Genomic DNA, 10,316 nt, shown 5'->3' with positions numbered 1-10,316 from the left:
AAAATGTCACCTGGCTGAGACCACGTACAAGCATACTGCAGATATAAAAACAGGACTTGAAGCAAGGCACCCACATTTACAACCCTGATGGAGGCTGACAATCAGAAGAAACCATGAGTGATGAACCATCCTCCAGTTCTTGCAGTCAACACATCAAGATTGACGGTCTTCCTGGGAGCTGTGCTTCAGTCAAACACACACCACTGAGCTCTATACAGGGACAACTGTGAAACACAAAGACTCTCATTATAGCCAGAAGAGATGAGACAATGTAAAGTCTCCCTCCAGCTATGAACTATGAGTTGAGGAAACACAAATTGTCTATTGGATATCCCAGATATCTGAATGGCCACTTGAGACCACACATGCCTTAATTTTCATGTGTAGGCATCGCAACTACATATTCAAATTAGGCAAACAATTTCACCTGCATTTTTGCACATGGCCTAGTGTTCTTCAGGGTTTGAAAACTAGCCCCAGCATGTTTCATACCAGTTACTGGAATCTAAGGACATTTCCATAGGCTCTCCCGTCCACCTCACCAGTTTCATGCTGTATCTCGCAGCGCATCTCAGGGCTAGACCCTAATAGTGGACATGTACCAGAGCTCGCTTGCTTTCTGGTGCATGGTAATGTTAATTCTCCATCCTGTTATGAGTATTGTGTAGATGAACTGCATCCATGGCAGGGGTCTAGCCAAACCCAGCTCACTGTAGGCTTGGAATCTGATAAACTGGCCTGGAAACTGGAATGAGAAGCAGAGAAAGAGAGAGGATTTCCCATAGAGGGGGAAGTGTGAGAGAATGACTAATTTAGTTTTACAGTGTCATCAGTATTACAGACTTTTTCTTTTATGGCTTAATTTTTGAGAAGCCACTGGAAGAGATATTCCCAAACCTTTTTCTACACAGTATAATGACAATCAGTGTTAGCCTACGAAACACAGCTTTTAATTTGTAATGGCCAATCAATTCCTTACAGCGTGGTCTGCAACTTGTACAAAATGGTCCTATTACATGATGAAGGACGTGAGAAATGGTGATGTTATACATCAATGTGTATATAAGTATTTTTATATAGACTTCTAGAATACTGCCAAAACATTTATGACAGCTATATCACTGCCTTTGTTTATATTTTTTTTTTTTTACTGTGATATATTCCACAGGCACGTTAACTGTTGCACTTTGAATGTCCAAAAGTTATATTTTAGAATAATAAAAAAGGAAGTGTTTCCAAAATGGCGGCTGTTGTGAAATGTTTGAAGAAGGGCAAACTGGCCTGAGTGATAGTAGGCAAAAAATGTATTTCAAAAATGCCCCTGTTGATATTTTGTCTTTGAAAAAAATCCTGTAAATTAAGATCTCTATATTTCAATAAATGATATATAATTTAAGGATATGTGAGGGGTCTATACTTACTTATTGAAAGATGGTCATAAAGAATAAATCTTGGTTTTTTTCCCAAAAAATTTTTGTTTGAGTGCTCTGCAAAGCCATAGGACAGCAATGACAAGCAGGTCTCTGAGCCCTTCCAGTGAGCACAGTGAGGAAGTGACTGCAGCAAATGACCTGGGTAGTGAGTGACATCTGTGGGGAGCTATGTTGTCCCACAAAATGTGGCAGGTGTAGTGCTCCAGTGACTGCTGCCCAGAGCAGAGCACGTGTCCTGAGGTGGGCGCTGGGCTCCTCACAGGAGATGAAACCCTTCTTTACCTTGGCACTGTGTATGCTGTGGGGTTTGGTACCTGCTGGTCTGCAAACACAGGGGAAAGTGAGGACATGGGATGCAAATGGACATGCTGCACCACATGCCTGTGCCAGACCCTCTCTGCCCCTTCTAGCACCAGTGCACAATAAAGGTTTGTATGCAAAGGTTGCTTTCAACACGGGACTAAAAGCAACTTGTGTCAGTCTTCAGCCTAAAGCCTTAGATGATTACAGAGCATTAGATGTGCCCACCTTGAAATCACCACAGTTTCTCTGCCTCTGGCTGCTGGGTTCTTTTAAACCTATGCTGAGCTCACCTTCTTTATGAATCAAACCAGATTTTTGTCCTGTGGGTCTGTGCTCCCACAGTAATTAATTTTACACCATGGATGGAACTGAATGTCAATTTGAGAGGAATTGCAAGTTTTCAACCTGAAAGCAGAGTTAAGCTTGTCAGCTGTGCTTCCTGCATTGGACCCTGTCCTGGGTTGCCAGCAGGAGCCCGGCAAGGCTGGCCATGGGAAAGCCCTGTGAACAGGCAGGTTAGCAACCTCCTGTTCATGGAGTGGTCACTGTTGTTAAAACCTGCTTGGAGATCAACTCTTCATCTAACATCTCTCTCTCCTTTACCACTTCCTTGCAAAGCAAAACCCCTCCTCACTTCAAACAGGGTGCAGCAGCCTGTGCCCTTGCCTTAGATAAGAGGTAGAGGAGGCTCCCCTTCCTTTGCATCCTTCACAAAGAAGAGTCTTTATCCTGTAACACTGCAAGGGCATGCAACATTTTCTGCCACCCCAGAGCTTCAGGAATGAGTTGTGGCAGCGCTTGTGTCCTTGTGTCTGCCCTCATCAGCCGTCCACCTGCTCTTCTGGAAGTTCAGCAGCTGTGGGAGGCATGAGGACTGATAGACTCTTTTCTGCTCTGCATGATAAACAGTGGTGGTACCAAACCCCCTCCTTATGCAAGAGCTGCCAGCTGGCTACAGAGCTTAGATTCAGTTCTCCAGCCTCCTCTTCCTCTTTGCAGAGTGGGAATACAATCTCTCAGGTGTAGAGTATGGCAGTGTGGGCCTGTGTGTGCACGTTGGGGAGTATCAGCTGTGAGCCTCTCACCGCCCTCCTGAAGTAGACACATTCTGGGCAAAAGCCTAACCCCTCACTCCACTGATAACCATAGTCCAAGTGTCCAGTGGGACTCCCACTCATTGTCTTGCTGTGTGTCTCAAGGCCTCTACAAGTATTTGGCAGGAAATGTACCAAGGGAACACACTGGCACATGGCAGAGCCATTCTGTCCGGGAGAGAAGAACTGGGGTGGGTGTGGCGTTGTGCCCAGAGCAGCAGAGAGGAGCAGGCTCCTGGCCAGGCCAGGAAACGAAAGGTAGGGAATGGCTTTCCACATGGGGCCTATCCAGGAGACTTCAGTTTATGCAGGTAAGCAGACCTTTGGCTAAACTTCTGAATTGCTATGAGTGGTGCAATAGGGAAGCAGCAGATTCATCAACCAGAAGCAAGTCATCCAGCTACTCTGGGATGCTCCCAGTGGCTCTGGAAATTTGAGGCATGATGCACTTGCAACTTTCTTGGCCAGACAGCTGTGCCCCATCACCTTATGCCCATCAGAGACTGTGTGACACAGGAGCTGTGTGGTGGTGTAATCCCCGAGAAAGATCAGAGGAAAGCAAAGGAAAGCTTTTCATATGCTCAAAAACAAAGAAGAGGGATAGGTACTTAATGAACCTTGGCTGGCCCATGAAACCAGCAGCTGAAGCAGAGCCCATGCATCTTGGGAGTCCCACCACCGATGCCTACAGCAAGGTGAAGGGTTGTGCTCAGCACTCATGGGTTTGTCCACCTGGCCCCTTCTCTGTCCTGCACCCCTTGGCACAGCCAGACCAAAACACAGGAGGCAGAGGAGGAGGCACCAGCCCTTCCTCTGCCGGCACCAATGTTTAATGCCTTTCAAAGAGAAAATTCATCTAACTTCCAACTCCAGCTCATCCCCATTCATAGAACAGGAGGTAAGGATTTGTGACATCTTTAAAAATGCCAATGTTCCCTCACATTTATCAATACTTTTACTGAAATGCAGAGCCAAAATTTTATTTTCTAAGTTGGCCACAAGATGGAAGCATCAGACAAAAAGCTGTTAAATTATTCTTTTCCTCCTTCCTTTTCTGTTTTTGTTTCCACAGCAGCACACATGTGCTGCCACTGCAGCAGCTGGAGCCTTTACAGCAATAGGAGATAAATGAATAAATACAGTGTCTATCAGCTCAAAATGGGTTTTTTTTGGAAGAACTTTGAACCTGTTGGGATAACCACATTTTTCCATAGGGTCAGACCTGTGGTAGACACTCCTGTTTAAGAATGATACATGTACTCATATCTAGTGTTGTCAAATGGAAAACCAAAACAGCATCCTGGAAGACAGGGAAGATGCCTGAGACTTTTCTAGACCACAATTATACATTTTGTGTTACAGTATACAACCCAAATTCTGCAAATCTGGAAACTTCACTGGCAACTGCCATGCTCTTGCTGATGGTGGTGAAGGACACTCTGCCTTTTACCTCAAACAACTTACTTCTAGTAAAAGAAGGAGGGATTTAGAATAAAATATTATTTTAAATATGGTGAAGAGTGAGACCCCAGACACTAACCCCCAGAAGGCATTCAGGTTCAAGGGTTAGTTTAAGTTTGTGAGCCATTCCAAATCCTACAGCAATCTGACATATCATATATTGCCATATCTACCCTGCCATTAGCACCACTGTGCTCCGTCAGTAGGAGCGTCACCTGCTTTATCATTTCTCCATATAAACAATGCAAGCTTTGTAAGAAGGGCGATATGATTTATTAGACCAGCAGATAGAGTAGAAAAAAATGAGAAGCAACCCATGTCAGGACTTGAGGTAGGGTTTGGCTATCTAAAAACTGGCCTGTGTTTTCCATCTTTACTAATTTGCCTCATAAAAGACATCTTCTGCATATTATTTCTGGATGGCTGAGACAACAGCCATTGTGTTGCCAGCAGTAGCATGTGCCAGCTGATGCCCAAGGCTTAGAAATGCCTATTCCAAGGAAGCTCTAAGCGTTGAAATTGGAGCCACCTTGTTGAAGACATGCCAAGAGCATGTGTGCTACCAGCAACAGCACTGCAAAAAAGTTTCTCTCACCTGCAAGCATATTTGGGTGTATTTGTATTTATACCAAGTGCATTTGTGAGCTCATTGATTGATTGCTTTCAGAGGCAGAGTTTTGTTTGTTCACAATGTATTTGACATGCAAAATGATGGGTGCTTTGGTAGGTAAAAATGCTTCTATACTGATGTGGGAACGATGTCAATGCTTTAAAGCCAATCTTCAATCATAAAAAAAAAAAGGCTACTGTCGTCATTTAACCTGGCTTTCTGTATGACACAGACCAGAGGGTTTTCCTAAATTAATTCCCATTTGAACCAGAGCCTGTCATCTAGAAAAAAAGCAGCCTTTTCTCATCTCTGTGAATCCTTGTGTAAATATCAGGTTTTGCAGCTGCTTACATGTGAAACAAGTATTATTAGTTGAACACTGAGCATGCACCAAACCAAGATTATATTTCCACACTCTGCCTGGAGGAGCTCAGAAACTCATTAGCCATCATTTCTGGTCTCATTGGCTGGATGAGCAGGGGAGTGGGATTTCACCAACACATTTCAATCACTTTTAATGTAGTTTCTGGTGGCTGCCTTTGGCAGTTTTGGTTAGGTGTGTATAATACTCTGATGTTCTGTGTGTGAAATGAGAGTTCCTCTGGCTGGAAGCTAGTGGAGGTGGACTGGCCTGAAGGAGGAAAGAATCCTGTAGAAAAACAACAACAACAACAACAACAACAACAAAAGAACCCCAAACATATAACATTTCTACCAAGTTAGAAAATGTGGGTGAATTTAGTTAAAAGTGTTTTCGCTCTGTCCCAAGACTTCATTCTTTTCCAAGCTGTGTGTCCCTGTTGGATGGCCTGGGGAGACTGCTCTGAGCAGAGCAGAAGGGATGCCACTGCCAAACCCCTCAAGGCTTTGGCCGAGCTGCCTGCACTTGGTGTTTATGTATGCAAAAGAAGGAATGGACAGAGGACCCTCTATACCAATCCCAGCTATAACATGCTGAAGCAACAGGGACATTTGGGCTTCTGCCTTTGGCTGCAATCACTGCAGCTATCCAGTTCATGCTCTGTTGCAGCTGTGGGCTGGTCAGGAGATGCTTTGCTTGGCTGCAAAGCTTGGCATGAGCAGTGAGATGATGGTGGGGCATTGCACATTCTTGCCTTTTTTTTTCTGCTGAGTCGCTAAGACTGCACAATTTGCTGAAAGGTGCATTTGACTTGGCTCTTTTTCCTCCCATCCACCCTCTTCAGCCTCCCCTTGGGAAAAGTGGGCTAGAAGCTCTGCCACATCCCTGCCCCACTTCAGACCCAGACAACAACAGCTGCTGCCAAAGGCCAGGGTCAAAAGGGTCCAGCACCGCTCCAAGCTGCTCCCGAGAGCCTGCATAGCGAACACATTTCCACAGCTCCTCCCTGGATCCTTGGCTGTTCCCTTGGCAGTGAGAAACCCTCAGAATCAAATACCGTGAAAAAGCGTTATTGAAAATGTTCAGGAGAAACTGCATTTTGAGAGAAAATGGATTCGAAAATGTCAGCATTCTGTAAAAGAAGAAGAAAAAAAATGGTGCGAATATATGTTGCTTTACTGTCAAAAACTGAGCAGCCCAAACCTGTCCTGAGCTGCCAAAAATTAAAAACTTTATTTTTTGGCTCGAATATTTTGGTATTCAAATTTTCTCCTGAAAATGCCACATTTGCTATAGAGAATGTAGAAAGCAAGCTTTGGGATTTTTTTCCCCTGTGGAAATACACTTTTACCTCCTCCCTCCCAAAAAGGACCCCCCTTTCCATCCTGTGTGTTATGACACCTTGTGCTGAGACCGAGACAGAACTGCTACGAAGACCTTTCATAGGAACAGCTGCTAGAAGTTGCCTTGCAACTCCAGGCAAGTATTTATCAGGATTTCTTATCCTGGCAGCTTCCAAAAAAAACGCTGGCAAAGGATGAGGCTGCGAGAGCTGCCCCCACTGGGGTGCCATTCATGAAGGATGAATTTTGTTCCCTGCTTTGCCCCGTGGCAGTCAGCCCTGGGAGGTGGTGAGAGCCTCCTCTCCTGGGAGCGTTGCTGACACAGGGGCTTACAAGCATGAGCAAGAACTCACAAGCAGTGCTTGTGTGTGGGCTCCTGCCTGCCTGCTGCCTGCCCATGGGTCACATCTCCATGTCCCAGGAGCAATGTGAAGGAGGAGTCTGAGCTCCATCATAACCTTGCAAGTTCATGCTGGTCAGAGAAGCTGCCAGCACTGCCTGGGTTTTGCCAGCCACGTGAGTAGAGCCTGTAAAAGACAGCCCCTCTGTCTGTGAACCTGCCCCATGTTAATCTTGAGACCACCCAAGCTAAGGGAGTTCTACTGTGTTAGCGCTGAATTTTGTCACAACACTGTTCAGATTGTCATCATGTCCTGCAGTGAGCAGGGGGGCTCATGAGCATGTGAATTTAGCAGAAAGAAAGAGTTTTCTCACATAGCTACTGAACAGTGGTGATCTAGCTCAAAGCAAACCCCTCTTCCTATCTTCTCCTTCCTCCAACACTGTGTGTCTTGCCCCAGCAGCTTGCTGATCACACTGTTCCCAGGCTCCTGCTGAGGTCCCCCAGACACACACATAGTGCTGGCCCCACCGCTAAGACCTGTCTGATTCATGCCATGAGGGGAACGGTACCTCTGGCCCGGGAGACCTCTCCAAGAACAGGAGATGGCACTAGATTGGCCACTGAAGAGGGAGGTAGAAGGACCATCTGTATGGTGGGAGAGGGAAAGGGACCATGTAAGCACTAGGACAGGATAAATGTATCAGAAACATTGTGTCCAGCAGGACTAGGGAAGTGATCATCGCCCTGTACTCAGAACTGGTCAGGCCACAGCTGGAGCACTGTGTTCAGTTTGGGCACCTCAACACAGAAAGACATTAAGGTGCTGGAGCAGGTCCAGAGAAGGGCAACTAAGCTGGTGAAGAGCCTGGAGTACAAGTCTTATGAGGAGTGGCTGAGGGAACTGGGACTATTTAGTCTGAAGAAAAAGTGGCTCATGGGAGACCTTATTGTTCTCTACAACTACCTGAAATGAGATTGTAGAGACGTGGGTGCCAGTCTCTTCTCCCAAGTGACAGGACAAGAGGAAAGGGCCTCAGGTTGCACCAGGGGAGGTTTAGGTTGGATATTAAGAATATGTTTTTCACTGAAAGGGTTATCCATCACTGGAACAGGCTGCCCAAGTCTTCTGCTGACTGCTTTCCCAACATGGAATGATATTATAATTAACAGACAGACCAACCACCAGATCCCTCCCTCTGATCTTAAATCATACACAAACATTCTAAGATGCCAAGCCACTGGAGGGAGGAATAAACAAACACATTCACTCACAGCATATTATGTGAAGAAAGGAGCAAGCTGACTCATAAACCAAGCTGTGGGATATGGAATCATCCAGGCAATGAGTCCTACCACAGCACAACTTCCCAGAGGGAGACTCATGAAATTGCCCCAATATCCTGGGAACTCCACTTGCTACAAGCAGCTGAGGAGCCTTTCCAACAACCAGAATCCCCACACAGCAGATACACCATGCAAACAAACCTCCCAACACCACTGCAAGTGGGGTCAGTTCTTATAGAGGTGGCTTCTTGCCCCACTTCCAAGGTAATGTGGAACGTGGAGGCACCTGGTGGTGATCTCCTAATCAGTTCCTACCCAAGGCTGGCCAGATCCTGGGCGAAAAGCGATCAGGAAGGTCTTTCTTGCCTGGTTGTGGACATCATCTATGTGCTAACCCTCACTCAGGGATGGGGGTTTAAACCCCAGCACTTCACCAGGGAAGTGCTTAAATCACTGTCACTAGATGTGTTCAAAAGTCATGTAGGCATGCTGGTTGGGGACATAGTTTAGCAGCGGACTTGGTAGAGTTAGGTGAATGGTTCGACTGAATGATCTTAAAGGCCTTTTCCAACCTAAACAATTCTATGAGTCTAAACTCTGTCACTGTTGTCCATGAGAAAGCACCTCTGGTTCTTTTTCACACAGGACCATTAAGCAAGGATCTGGCCAAGACTGGTGAGACAAAAAGTGAGACATCCATGGACCATGAGAGGCACAATTAAGGATTTAGTCTTGAGGAAATGACCAGGAGAACTTAAAAAAAAAACCAAAACCAAACTGGTAGCCACTTTGTCTCAGCCCTGCACTGATTGAGGGTCTTTTAGAGCTCAGAGGATTTTATGGTTCTGGCTTGAAGTTTCTTACCTCTAGATGTGATTACTATCACTCAAGACACCCTCAATGAGTTTTGTGCATTGACACCTCTCTTCTGGGGAGGGGTCTGAGAGCTTTTATGGTATTTTCTAGAAACTGGAGGGATGAATAACCTAAAAATATTAAAATAGTCCACTGACTCATTTTACCTAACTCAAACAGCTGCCAGAAGTTAGGAGCAATGGTCTTAATGTGACGACATCAAAACATTTTGTTGAAATTTTGTCTCCAATCTAGATATGCAGGTTCAGCTTATCGACCTTTGCATGCGACCTTAGTTGTCAGTAATTCTGTGCAATACACTCTGCTAATCAGGTAGATGAACAGCTACACACCTGCTGAAAAGGGCCATAGTTTCTGTCTGCAGAGAAATCTTTGCATGAAAATGAAATTGTTTTGGGTGGAGTAATGAAAGCAAAGGGTGCTAGGTATTAAGAGCATCCTAGGGGAGCAGGGACTCTCTGTGCAGTGGCTGAGCTTGTCTGTGCCTTGTCACAAATGTCTTCTGTCCCAAAATAATGCCCCTCCCAGCTTAGGTTTCAGCAAGCTCAGCTATTTTGCAAAGAAATGGGCAGAAATGTCCCTTAGCCTGCAACAACTACAAGTAGCAGTGGATAAATTCTTGCCTTTCCTGCTTCCCTCTCTCTTAATTTGGCAAACATATCATTATGGAAGTCACAAACTAGCAACAGCACTGTCCTTTCTTGCCCTTCCTTTCTCTTAAGGCCACATCACCCCCATGGTATGTCAGTGGTCAATACTTTGGAAAATCAGTTTGACTCTTTGTTCCCTCCCTACAGGTGAAGTGACTCATTTGCCTCAGCATTGCTCTGGAAGACACAGATACTTTGCTTGGTGCTCACTGCAATATTTTGAATCACAGCCTGGTCTTGGATTTAAAATCTACAGATTCCAAAGAGCCATACATGAGAGTGCCTGTCCAGGAACACAGATAGACTGTCTATTATGATTATTAAAAATAAATATATTGATGCAAGAGCTGCCCATTAGAAAAGAGCAAGAAAAAGCAGAGAAATGGTATTATTAAAACAATAAATGGACAATATGCTCCTCAATACCATCTCCAGATCCTGAACTCATGGCTCTTCAATCCTTCGATCCTTTAATGACATAGACAGTGGCACCGAGTGCACCCTCAGCAAGTTTTCTGACGATCCTAAGCTGGGTGCAGCTGACATGCCAGAGGGATG

The sequence above is a fragment of the Merops nubicus genome, unplaced genomic scaffold, assembly GCF_000691845.1.
Source record: "Merops nubicus isolate BGI_N331 unplaced genomic scaffold, ASM69184v1 scaffold19908, whole genome shotgun sequence".
NCBI lineage: Eukaryota > Metazoa > Chordata > Aves > Coraciiformes > Meropidae > Merops > Merops nubicus.
This window is presented reverse-complemented; position numbering follows the sequence as displayed.